Raw genomic sequence first — 14,373 nt, forward strand, 5'->3', positions numbered from 1 at the left:
TGACCTACTTAAGAAATGCACCCAGACAATGCCTTTTCTTTTTTCCTCCTTTTTCTCTTAAATAATACCCCATCTCTGTGACTACCTTGTTTACACAAACCGAACCTGAGACAAAGCTCCTGGCGCTGGCTCGCTAAGCTCTTTGTGGTTAAACTGGTTTCTCACCCACCAGAGTCTGGGAGGGAGAAACAAAGGACTGTACCAGATTAGATGTATTCTGAGGAGGGATCGATATGTAATATAAACCAGACTGCACCTCCTAATTCTCCCTGAGCCTAGCAACAACTAGTTCTCATATGCACCTTGTACACAAGCAAGGACAAATGGATGGACTTCGGTCCCTTAGTTGAGATCCTAAAAATACCAGGAAAGCAGAGATGAACCCACTTTCTGGACATGGCACAGAAACTCAACCTAAACTGAGTCTTAGGACCTGACCATAGACCATTGATCTTTCTCATCTAGTGGTTACCAGACCATCCTCTGCATAGCTGTGCACTTCATCCAAACACACTGCATCTGTCCCATCTGGAGTGGCTTGGAGTTTGTCTGTAGAACTTCTGATTCCCCTGGGTGGGGGAAACAGAGCTCCCCGGTCTCCAACTGCCTCCTCTAAATGGATCTAAGACCAACCAACAAGATCTTCACCTTTGTCTCCACCCACCTCTGCACAGCTCAGAGTTCAAAATGACTTAGGGAAGTGGGGAAAGAGGAACATTTTCCTTTGACCCCTGGAAAAGCTATGTCTCATCCAGGCCCTAGGGACAATGGCACAGGTAGCTAATGAGAGAGTGGGCATTTGTCTTGTACCTTTTTTTTAAAGATTTATTTAATTTTAGAGATGGGGGGAGGGACAGAGGGCAAGAATCTTTAAGCAGACTATTGTGGATGGAGCCAGAGGCAGGACTCATTCCCGTAACGCTGAGATCATGACCTGAGCTGAAACCAGACCTTGGACACTCAACCAACTGAGACACCCAGGTGCCCCTGTCTTGTAATTTTTAAGGTAATTATTCTGCAGAACTAATGGGAACCAGTAGGGACTCCAGACTAAGAACAGCCTCCATTCTTAAGAAGAGGTCATCAAAGTAACCAGAGTAGTGGACTGGGAGCAGACCAACGGGCCAACTAAGGGACTTGGACACATCTGGAGGCAGATGACCACATAGACATTGTGGGTCTAAGATGCTCTTTTCAAGGTTGGGAACCGTGCATGGAAAGGTTCAGGGAAAGCCTTTCAGTGGCCATGGAAGGCTCTACAGGCAGCATGATCACAAGGAAGGTCTGAAAACAGGAGGAAGTCGCAGAGGGAAGCTCAGTGGGAAGAGATAGAAGCCTGAACACCTGGACTGGAAATCTGAATTTACCTTATGCTGGGTCTGTCCTCAGCATCTTTTCTCTGTTTGCCTCCCTGTTTCTCAACCCTGGTTTTATTCTCCTCATCCCACAATCATAAGCACAGCATTGATGTCCAAGCCTCACCCCAGGCCAATTAAATCAGAATCCTTCGGCCATTTAAAAAGTCTCATTTGGTGATTCTAATGTGTAGTCGGGATTGGGGACCACCGTTTTAGTTCATGACCATCATGATGCTAAAAACACTACTGGAAGGAAGTTACCAAAGGCTACAGTTTGCCCCGTGGTCGCTTTGCTTGAGAACCCTCTCATCTGAAACTAAACTGTGAATGAGTCCACTTATATATTCTTTTAAAAAGATGAAGGATGTATATAGCTAGAAATCAAACAGGACTCGTGCCTGATGTCATGTGTTCATTTTTAGGCATTTCTGACTTCTTCATGGTGTGACCCATTACTGAGCTCAGTCAACCCTGTTATGACCCACATGGGTTGTGAACTAATGGGTGACTGTAAAATACAGTGATTCAGAGAATGAGCTTTGAAGTGAGGCCAAGATCTGAATCTCTGTGCCTCACATTACTAGCTATTTGCTCTTGGGCAAGTGACTTAATCGAAGGCTTAGTTTTCTCATCTATAAAGTAGAAAGAATAATCTTTATCTTACAGACACTGACTTGCTAAATATGGTAGTAGATGTACTATAGGATAAATAACTTAATAGTTAATAATAATTGAATAAGATAGCGGCTGTAAAACACCTAAATCAGATTCCCAGTTCATGGTGAGAGTTCCACAAATGGTAGTTCTTAGGATTAAAACTAATATGAATTGTGTGTTTGAGCCAGACACACAATTTTTTGTCATATGGGATAATGGCTCCAGAATAAGAATCATGCCCACTAATAAGGTCTTGATTTTTCTTGAGCAGTGAGCTCACTAGAGTTTTCTTGTGCTGCCAACTTCAATCAGATCCAGGAGTATTGGTTACTGAAGCCATACAATGAAGACAAACATTTGGAGGGAACTTTCTGCAGAATGCTAGCCAAAAATAAAAACTTCAGGGCTGCCTTTTGATTTTCTTTGAATTCACAGAAACTCATAAGAAGGATGAGGATATTTCCATATTCCCTACTATCTGCTGGGGGTTAACAGATGAGTTACAGTAACCAGAAAGGCATGTTTCTAAAATCTTGGTTAAAATAAACATTAATCATTTAAGGCAAAGTATGAACCCTGTGTTTTCAATTATTAAAAAAATAAAGTAGAAATATATTACAAAGCAAGTAGAGTTCCAATGTAATCTTTAGGAGAAAAATTTGTTTCATGTAACCCTACCTTAAGACCACAACACTTGCTACCTGGCCAATATGGTGCACGTGTGTGTGTGTGTGTGTGTGTGTGTGTGTGTGTGTTGAAGGGGCATGTATTTACCTACTTCTCTATTAGACTAGTAGAACCAGTTCTACTCCACAAATTTCACATCTGGGATTTGCTATTCATAAGAGTATAAATGCATGTTTGAAAACCAAACTTGAACTTAGTCCTTTTGACAGGAGACATTTAAAATGGGAAGTTATCCTGAGCTTCAGTTTAAAGAAAAAGAGTAAATTCCATCATAAAACTTGAAAATGCAGGACAGCTGAGTGGATGGATGGGCAGATAGATAGACAGATGATAGACAGACTTAATAAGACACTGGAGTTAAAAGAAATCCCTGTTACTGTGTACACCACGCTCTTAAGGCCACTGGTACACTTAGCCTCTCAGTGTTAGGACAACGTCACTGTTGTTGTTATTATTTCATCTTGTGCTGTTTCCCCAGGTGCATCAGGAACACACACACATGGTTTTGCTTGTACAACTATAAAAGAAGCTTTCCATTATCTGCCACCCTCTCACTGCACTCTGAAGAGGGAACCCAACACCCAACAAACACCAGAGAGGACCTTGCTAATGCAGGCTTCCCTCTTAGCTGAAATTCCATCCGTAGGACTCAGTGAACTGAGAAGCATCACTGTTTCCAAATTTGGCCTCTGCTGACCCTGCCCACACGATTTCTACAATCCAACTTTTCCCTGTGTACATTGCTGGTAAGAGCACCTTGCGTCATAAGAAGAAAGAACACCATTTCTACACTCCCCACCTCTTAATCTCCGCCCCCCCTTGCTTACACACATCAACAAGTTAGTCGTATTTGATTCAACATCAGGTAGAGTAAGCACTTCAGAAGCAAACAAGGAACAGAAGGGGTGTCTGGGCAACATCGAATATTATCCTAGGTTCTGTAACCAAGATAGGAGATAGATTCCCAGACTTGATTCCTGGGAACACTGATGTCCCATAAAAGTCAAAAAACAATGTTTAACTAAGTAGCATAAACCTTATAGCTTATCATTGCAATGCAAGTCACATCAGGAAAATTAGTTGATAAAACACAAGGTTCCTAGGAATGAGCTAATTAAGTTTTATTTATTCAAGTAATCTAACTATTTGACTACTCAAGTGGTTTTTGATTAAAAAAATAAATAAATAAATAAAAGTAATTCTCAGAAAACTCTCAGACCTACACTGTCGCCCTTGAGGGAATGCAAATCATGGAAGGTATTTTAAGCCAGCTTAGGGTCTCTGCAGAAGGACTGGTGAAAACACAGGAGATCCTAAAGGAATTGGAGTATCCCGTTTAACTGTCTCACAGTTCAGACACAGAAGAAGAAAGGATAATCTAGGTATTAGGACAGAAATACGCACAGGACCATTAGTGGGTGTGAGTTCCGGCAAAACAAAAGAGTATCCTGTCATAGTGGCCAAGTGTAATGGGCAGGAAGAGTGTCTTGATACCAGCCGCCTTCCCAGTGTCCCCTGACAGAGTGTTCTGGAGTCAGACCCTTATCACCCCCTCTCCCACCTAAACGCACAGGAGCCCAGGAGGTAAATTTGTTTCCCTCCATTCCTTAGTGAAAAACCCGCTCAGAGAAGTGAGTTAACTTACCCCTGGTCATGCTGTCAGTACGTAGCCATTCTAGAATCAAACCCACACCTGTCTGAGACTAAATCTACACTTTTCCCCATTATATTGTTGTGCTGCTTGCCAGAAAGAAATAATGAAACACGTCAGCATTCTAAGGCCAGGATGACATTTTGCCTTCAATTCTTCTGTTAAATCTTGCACTGTAAAGTGAGAACTGATGAGTTGGATAAGATATACCATTAGGCAATTTGAAAAACAATACATGACGGTGTTTGCCCAAGAGATCAGCGTGAGTCTGAGCTGATAATCCAAGCACTCCCACTGGTGTGCAGGCTTCACTGAGCGATACGATACGTGCTCTTTACTGACTGATAGACCAGAACGCTGGGCCTTCCCCATCACTGCTGCCTCGTAAGCACACACAGATTCCAGGAGGGAAGTGAGATCAGGCAAGTTTTCAGTGAGTAGCAGGAAGTTGACAACAGGAATAGTGTGAAGAGGGAGTTATCAGTCAACGCTGACATCGGACGAGGGGGACCGCAGTGATGAACCCAAGCTCGTGGGACAGAACAGGTGATGGGGACAGAAATGTCCTCCAGCCCATGGCCAAAAATAAATGCACAAAGGACAAATAACCCAAGGAATATTTCTTCATGGGGGGTTAAAGCAAATCCAGTCATGTCATTTCCAGCCTGGATAGGTGCTAGCAACCACCAAGGAAGTTGGTGGTGGCACAACTTGGCCTTCAGGAGCCCAGGCTTGCCTCAGAATTCTCCAGACTCTTTGATTCAGGCTGGGACCATCAAGGAGGAGAACAGAATGGGGAGGGGGGATCTTCCCTTTTTTTGCCTTCTTTATCATCTCTTTGTTCTGCTGGTGATTCAGCTGTGTCTACAAGGGCACTGGATAAGATGAGGTGCCATGCAAGGACACGAGTGACCAGGGACAGCCTGCCCTTTGAGTCCATTTTTCTGTCTAACACATGTGTACGCTTTGAGTAGAGCTGCACCTTCTCCAGGCCGCGTTTCCCTGAGCAGCATGGACCCTCTCTTGAGGTTGACAGGGAACAGATGGGCTTTACAGCTGGTACTTTGAGTGCCCAACACCCCCTTTCTACACTCATATTACATCTCTGGTGTGAAGTCCTTCGGAGTTCGTGACAACTCAGCTGGGATCTGGCACGTAGTATAATTTAGCCAATTTACATCACTCACTTTTTCCACCAAAACTAGAATATTTGTCAAAAGGTATAATTCTACAATGGGAAAGATCCCAAAGTAAAAACCTGAGTTGTTTACCCAGCTCTGCTAATAATAAATACCTAAAATGAGTCCTGAGAATTCTCCTCAGCCCTCCTACCTTTATGTCATGTAGAAATAGCAGTATTGAGGCAGAAACAGAACACTTTATGACATTCTTTTGTGTTGTTATAAGAGATAGGGGCTATACGGGTTCATAGGGAAGTGATTCCGGGCATTTCAAATTGAAGAGTTACAGCATAATGATATCCCTAACTGCTAATCCAAATAAAGGGCAAGAGAACATGCAATGAGCACCCATTGGCTGAGCCAGAAGCCAGTGACTGAATGTGGGAGAAATGGAAAAAGCTCTGTGTGTGCTCAGGAACCCAAAACTCAGGGCAAGAAGTGTCAGTACAATGAGGCCTGTAGAGAGGGATAGTCTAGTGCAGTGTGGTGAGGAAGGGTAGCGTCCACAGCAGCAGAAGACGTTGCACACCTTGCTTGTCCTTTGGTGTCTCCAACCCCAAAAGAAAGAGGCACCATCAATCAACTTGGTGATTTTTTTTTAAAGCTGAAGTGTATAGTTCAGCACTAACCTAGGAGCAATCACTGAAATATGAAAACAGGGGTGAAGGAGAGTAATTCACTGCTTCTGCCTTCCCCACTTGATTGTTAAAACTACTCAGGATGCTACTAACCTTTTCTGTATCATTCTATTTTAAATATTCTAAATGTAGCTCGAGGGGTCTCCGACACAGATTCAACCTACCATGTGTAAAATACTGTCTTTGGCCATCTGGTGGAGAAAGGGTCCATGGCCACGCATGTCTCACTGTCTGGCCTAGCAGATTACCTGTATAGTTGGTTCAGGATTAAACAACAATAAGAGAGCAACAGAAGAAGTTAAATAATGCGTGTAACACATTGCCAGATCAGTGATACGGTTAGGCTTTGAAAGGAAGGTGGCATCATATCAGTTGCAATGACCTGGAAGGGTGAATCTACCCTCTAGATGTTGCATTTCTGTTTACCTGACCATACTGCCAACACTGAAAATCAGACCCTGCAATATACCTTTCACTGATGGGAATTGTCACGGTTCATTTGGTAAAAATGGGTCTGAGGTGAACCAGAAACAAATTGCGCATATCTAAAATGAGGTGTAAGTTTGCATCAGCAACAGCAAAAGCCACAATGCCCAGCTTGAATGAGGCAGGGGGAAACTGGGTCATGGTTGGGTTCATGTCAGCGGTGTTCGGTAACTCCTAAGTCATGCGACTGGGGGGAACCTAAATCACCAACTCACTCTGGTAGAGGTTTAAAGGAAAGTGTTCAGCCTCTATACAGAATAGTGAGCATTTCTGTGTCTGACTTTTTATGCACACATATTCCTGTGTGACAAAATTGGATTTTATACATGCCCCAGCAACGGTCAGATTGGAGCTAATAAATTAGGATCATGCCTATATGATACTTTCATTTTCAAATCAAGTTTTAAACATTTAGCGGTTGACTACAAAAGAACTAAGGACACACATGGGAATAGGGTGACCAGCCACAGCAGTTTTTCTGGGACTGAAGGATTTTCCAGGATATGAGACTTTCAAACTTAAAACTCAGGGAATCATGGGAAAACCAGGGTGTTTGCTCACCCTCCAGAGGAATAACATGGAGATTATATTTCTGTTAAGGAACTTTTGTGTTTTGGGATACTTTTTGTGCCATCCCATTAAAGAAGCATGTGAGAAAGTCTCTGTGTTTTCCTGAGGAGGAATTCTTTTTTGTTGAGAATGGTGGTGGGAAGATGGAGAAATCTTCTAGGTCACTGGAGGTTGTTCTCGGTCCCATCTGCTTCTCCCCTAGGAACCTGAAGAACAAAGAGAGACCGGTGATTTTGGAAATCTGCTAGAAGAGTGAATAGGGAAAGTGATCTATTAGTTGGAGGGACTGTGTCCTATGGAACCTCATTTAAAAACCAGTACATGATATCAAGTTCAAAAACATCTGACCTTATAAGTAACTTGGTGAGGGCAATTCACCTGTTCTATGCAAGAGGTCTTTCTTCTATCAGACAGGAGTAAGTGGCCTTGTCACAGGATCTGGGAAAACTTTTAAAGCCAGCGTACCTACAAGGCAAGCTTTTCCATTAAGTTTACAGAAAGACAGTTACTTTTTCTTACTCTTCAGTTGGTAAGCCCCTATGACTTAAGTATTTGGCTTATTCAGCAACTTTTCAGAATTTTTTGTTATCGTTGACAATTTCAAAATCTCACAGGTCCTTCATGGAACACAGAACAGCCACATTTCTCTAAATGATGCCCTAAAACTTGGCATGTTTGGTCATGATTGTATTCAACAGAAGAGGGCCAAATGTATGTTTATCTACTTCCCTATCTGTCTCAGCCTCAACGAAGAAAAAAAAAATGAGTGACTCTGAGTTCTAGGTTGAAGCAGGTGGGAAGCAGAAAGTTGATGCCACAGGAACCTTTTCTAGGCCATATGGCTGTTATGGGAGGAAGGAACAAATAGAGAGAATGCTAGAACTGGGAACGATCCTTGAAAGGAAAACAGAACTATTCTGAATCTTTGTATTCTTCAAAGATGTTGTATATGTCATCAATCATCAGCTGCTAAAGCACCAAAAGCAAAGGGTGAGCTTTGGGATAAGGGCTGCCACCTGCTTCCATTCTGCATTAAATGCCTGGGGACACTATTTTGTTTCTAGCCTAACCTGGTGTAGTTTCTAACACCCGCAACTTCGGAGTAATTATTCTTACTGTTCTACTAACATTCAATCAGCTTGAGCCTCCAAGCCCATCAGTGAAATCCGGGGAGGGAATAAGTCAAAGGGCACATTCTCACATCCTGACCACGTCAAACCGATACCCACTCTCTTTTTACACCAATACAAGCTTTGATGTGGGGTTCTGCCACTTGAATGAATTATATGTGTACAAACATGTGTTAAAGTAGGGACCAATCTAGTATAGCACAGTATATGAGAACCTTCAACGAGATGTTGGTGTAGATCCTGGGTTTCAGGCTCTGTGGACCCTGTGAAGGTCACTCTCTGGTCTTCTGAGTCAAACTTGAAATATTAAGAGACTGGTTGGGATGGCTATAAGTACCTTTGAGCTATAATTAAGCTTCTCTGATTCTCTACTTACTTGCTTTTTGGAACATAACTGCTAATAAAATCTTCCCTCTCCCTTAAAGCCACACCATGAAGAGATGTTCAGTGAGAGAGGCAGGACTACAAAGTGGGGAGAGGAGGTATTTAAGTACAGGATGGCTTGGAGAGCTGGTGAGTTGCCCGGATAAAATGGGATTTATGAGGTTAGCTCTGGGCAAGCTCATTTCTGCTTGGTGACTAAAATGTCTGAATGGAAGGTAGAAATGGTAGAGGACAAATGTGAGCTCAGATCACTTAAGCTAAAAGAAAGTAATATCAACCAAATATTAATAATAAATAAAAATGTGGGCTTTATTCTATCAGTTTATTAAAAGAAGGGTAAATTTCAGGCTCATGAGGTCATATTAAGGCCAACTTGACTTATATACTTTCACACTCAATGAAACACCCTAATGACTCAATAGCGGAATCCATTTTTGTTTTTGTGGTTCTTGCCGTCTGGACAAAATTCCATGAGGCTAAGGTTCGAGCTACACTGCTGAGGGGCCCCAGGGCGAGCTCACATGCCTTGTTTCATCTGCACCATTATTCGTTCTGTTCCTTCTTTCTGTAATGCCTACAGCCCATCTTTGTTCCTGCCTATGAAAACCTTGTTAGTTGAACTCCATTGTCCCCTCCTCTGGAAGCCTACCTTCCAACTCCGGGCAGAGTCTACTACCCTTCCTGTGGGCTTCTAGAATATTTCCATCACAGAGTACTTACCACACTGTTTATGGTCCGCTCTTTCCCAGTCTTTCTGCTGAACCGCCCTTCACTCCAGTCTTGCGACTACGGGGTCTTAATAACCCAGCAAAGAGGAGACACCCAGTTTAGTTATGAATCCAATTAGATTGATGGGATATCAATAACAGAGTCCTCTGTTGGTGCTAGAAGGCCCTGCTGGGATCCTCCTGGCACTCTGAGGTACTGCCCACGTGCATAAAAAGACCATATGCATCTCAAGTCAAAGTCTAAATTTTAGTGCCAAGATCCCCAATTTTATTATTTTTAATTTTTTTCTTTTTTAAATATTTATTTATTTATTTGGGAGACAGTGTGTGTGCATGCACAGGCACGTGAGTTGGTGAGTAGAGAGGGAGAGAGAGGAAGAAAATCACAAGCAGACACCATGCTGAGCGTGGAGCCCAGTGGGGGTGAAACAGATGAAAATGAACAAAAACAAGATCATGACATGAGCTGAAACCAAGAGTCTGACACTGAACTGACTGTGCCACCCTGTCGCCCCTACCCAATTCCATTTTGAGCAGGAAACTGATGTGTGGAGGAGGAGAGTAGGGGGTGCTAAGGGAGTGAGAGTTCACAGTAGAGGGAGGACCTATACCAGAAGGAGGGAGAACCGGTGGTCTGCGCAGATCCCCTCGGACCTCGTCCCCCGCTTCTGGGTGCACACTCGCAGGCTTCCATGCATACTGCTTCTGATGTCCTGCAGCTGCCCCCCAACCCTCTTCATAAGGCTGTCCTTGGGCTACCAGTCTCACTTCCTTGCAGATACAGAAAGCCAGAGGCCGTGGGATACCCCTTTAGCCCTTCCACTCTTAGCAAAGCTGGCTGGGCAAGAGCAGAGAAGTCCAGCTCCCTTGTCAAAGGTGCCACGTTCACTCCAAAGCCCTCACCAGATTTAGGCAGGGAAATGGCCTGAGCCCAAAACTGCCCCTTTACTTAGCTTCATCCCTCCCCTGCTGGCCTCCGTCCTATCCACAGATTTTTCCCAGGAGCACTTTAATAAATGGCACATGCATCCTTGTTGAGTTAGCTGCCTCTAGAAAGCCACTCCAAGACAAGATTTCAACTTTGGGTCTTCCTGAGATAAGCCTCCCACTGGCAAGGTCAAAGGCAAACAGGCCTCTAGCTCTGGTCTGCAAAGTCTTGAAATGACTGAGATGGTCATTCTTCATTCTCCAAGCCTCATCTGCATTCCAATAGGATGTTTTAAGTATCTCTGGGCCAGGGGCTATGGGAACAAATGAGGCATAACCATTCCCCACCGCCCACCCCAACCTTGTCCTGCCTGGCCCATGGGGGACACTTGAAGCCAGTGGGGCCATCCACAGCTTCTAAGAAGTTTTAAAAACTGGCATAATTCTCCGTAAGTAGTCCCATATCTAATGCAACTTAAATAAATCTAGTCAAAGGTAAAAATGTGGGGTGCTTGGGTGGCTCAGTGGGTGAAGCCTCTGCCTTTGGCTCAGGTCATGATCTCAGAGTCCTGGGATAGAACCCCGCATCAGGCCCTCTGCTCAGCAGGGAGCCTTCTTCCCCCTCTCTCTTTGCCTGCCTCTCTGCCTACTTGTGATCTCTCTCTCTGTCAAATAAATAAATAAAATCTTTAAAAAAAAAAAAAAAGTAAAACTGTACTCTTTTCCTCTTATTTTTTGTCTCAACTTTTTTTAAAATTTTTATTAACATATAATGTATTATTTGCTTATGTCTCCATTTAAGCCAAGATGAGAATTGGAGGCACTGCAGCATTTTTTTCTTTTTTTTGTTTGGAAATTATTCTTGGGAAATGGCTCTCTTGAAAGAGCTAGTTCTTGTGATCTTTTCTGTCCAGTTTTCAGACATCACTTTAGAACTTTGGATACAAATTCAGACTTTAGTTGTATGCTTAAAAGTTGACACAGGAAGGAAGGGCGGGAGGAGGGAGAGAAGGAAGGAAGATTTACCGTATATTCATTCATCCTTATTTTTTATTTTAGGCTAAAAGATCAGTAACATTGATCATCTTCAGTTATAAGATGATTAGTTGTGTTTTTTTAAGTAACCGGATTGTAGCTTCTGGACCCTTCTCCTCAGAAGTGGGTTGTAAAGCAGGTTTTACTCACTGGGTGGGAGGGAGATTCGGTGACACAAAGTGGTTTTCGTCAACATTAATAACTTGCCCCGTTTCCCTCTCTCATGTAGCATTGGAAATCCTGAAATCATTCAGTTATTAAAACATGTCAAGGAAAATCTGTCCCCTGTAACAACAACAAAAAAAATCTCATAGATATTTTTCTAGAGCTTTCCCACTCAGGACTCTACACTTTCTCATGCATATATAATGCCTCGTCTCCTGTCATGAATTCGGTCATATCTACAATGTCAGTGTCTGATTGTTGATGTAGCCCCACACGAAAAATGAAAACAGGTAAACATCAACAACATGAAGCATAGTGTCTTAACCTATGAATGGTTTTCCTGCATCTACACTATTTTGAACTCATTTTCTTCCTTCATTTTTAAGAGTGTTTTGTGGAGGGTTGTGAGCTCTGCTGTGTACGGTCCTGTGAGAACTAAACCTCACCAAAGTATTAGCCTGTGATTATCATTCACGTAGCGTGTGGCTTGATATTCAAAGGAACTGACACATGCATATGTATGCCCACAAAAGACTAATTTGAGAAAAATGTAGCCTAATGAAAAATGCATGGACTGAGAGAGAGAACTGTTTTGAGCCTCACCCCTCACGCCGTCCAGCTCTGTGACTCTGAGCACATCACTTAACCTCTCTGGCTTCCACTTCCTCACCCTTAAACTCATCGTGCCTTTTTGGTCTGAGCATCAGATGAAATAACATTTCTGAACGAACTTTATAAATTGAGAAAAAGTATTCAAACGTTAATTGACTAATTAAAGCTGAGATGGGAAGTATTCATTAAAAGTAAGAAAATAAGGGGCGCCTGGGTGGCTCAGTGGGTTAAGCCTCTGCCTTCGGCTCGGGTCATGATCCCAGGGTCCTGGGATCGAGCCCTGCTCAGCGGGGAGCCTGCTTCTCCCTCTCTATCTGCCTGCCTCTCTGCCTACTTCTGCCTACTTGTGATTCCTCTCTCTGTCAAAGTAATAAATAAAAAAATAAAAAATAAATAAAAATTTAAAAAAGTAAGAAAATAAGAATTAAATTTCAATTGTAACAAGTCATACTGTCCTTTTATAATCTTTTATCAATCTACTTGAAAATTAACTGTTTTAGGAACTGTGATGTGCCCCGTGTCCCTCAAGGGACACGTAGTGAAAGGACAGTTACAGTCACGTGCTAAATGACACCGACAGCCAATGATAAAGAGTCACAGCAATTTATACAGTGCAAAGTGGCATATGGAGTAAGAGGGGGACCCAGGTAACCAGTTGGGGTGGGGCCGTATGAGATGGGTACTTGGACCCCCTGAAGAGGGGTCACTGAGCAAAGTCCTGACTGGGATTTTCTGGGGGAATGAAGATCTGAGGGAGAATGTTCCAGGCGATGGGACAGCCTGTGCAAACCACCTGGGCTAGGATGTGGTCAGGCCTTGAAGCTGGCTTTTCCCCTTCCTGTTGTTTTGGACCCCTGTGTTTCCCTGTTCTATATGGGGCTTTCGTCACGTCCTCCTCTGATGTGCGTCCGATTCCATGATCTGGAGTAAGAGCTGCAGCTTGAAGACCTCTGCACCCGGCACGTCTCCTTCCTGGTCTCCAGCCCTGAGTCCCCAGGGAGCCTCGCATCTTCTCCGAGGGGTCGCCCCACTCTCACAGGCTGAAGAGGAGGCCCCTGCTCCCTGGGAAAGAGGAGGACAAAGGCTGATGCACCGTTCACACTGTGCCCACTGGGAATCAGAAAAAAGGGCATGATTCATGCCAAGACTTGGAGTCAAGGGAGGGGGTAGGATAAAGTAGGCAGTTTCACACTTTCCTCGTAAAAAAAAAAAGAATACCCCTTCACCCCTTCTCTCCCCATTTAGACCAAGCCCCTGGAAAGCAACAGCTGCACCCAGGGTGAAGTGGAGAGAACGCACAGGAGTGTAGAACCAGCACTCAGGGGAGGGAAACTATCATTTGCTTCCAACAAATGGAATGGGTTACCCCCTTTCCTCTCCAGCCTAAAGCGGCTGCAGAGCCCTGACCCTGCCTGGGAGCCTGTGTGCGGGACGCATGAATGTGTCATCATCATCCTTGTGACAGAGACCCTTGGTTTCCCCTGGTGCTGCCTTTGGACCAGTGCAGGGGATCTCGCCGGGAAGGCGCCTGTGGGAGAGCTGTCCTTCCTTCGGGGGCTTGCCAGGGTCCGCGTGCAATCTGGCCACAGGAAGCCTGGCAACCTACCCGGGCTTTGGCGCGATGGCCATAAGCAATGGCTCTGTGTAGGGAGGACATACAGCTGTATTCCAGAAAGAAACTCTGCCTCCATTTCCAGAGATGGAGACCTCCCCTTAGACTTCTGCTTCAAAGATGAAAACTTGACCATTTCTCATAAAAGCGTGGACACTGGGCACAAATGCTGGAAACCGGCTTCAATTCCAACTTCCATGATCCTAAAGAACCCAATTTTACCCGTATCTATCCAACTTCTTTAAGCTTTTTTGGTCAGGGAAAACAGAGGCTATAGGGAGATTGAGCTAAAAACGCAGAGTTTTTGTCTGTGACATTTTGCTCCTATATATTTCGTATGTGTGTCATCTGTATGAGTTTGCTTTGCTTTTCTCAAGAAGCAGGGATTTTTGTCACCATTCATTTGCAGTGGGGAGAGGGAAGAGGAGGGAACATGGGCTATAGGAGAGCTGGTTAGAAGAGATCATCTGGTTATTTATTTACGGTTTATTTAGGCAAAAGGGCCTTTAAAAAGGGCTTGATAAGAGTAGCCAAAGTTTTTTCAAAGATTAA

Source organism: Mustela erminea, chromosome 1, assembly GCF_009829155.1.
Source record: "Mustela erminea isolate mMusErm1 chromosome 1, mMusErm1.Pri, whole genome shotgun sequence".
Taxonomy (NCBI): Eukaryota; Metazoa; Chordata; class Mammalia; order Carnivora; family Mustelidae; genus Mustela; species Mustela erminea.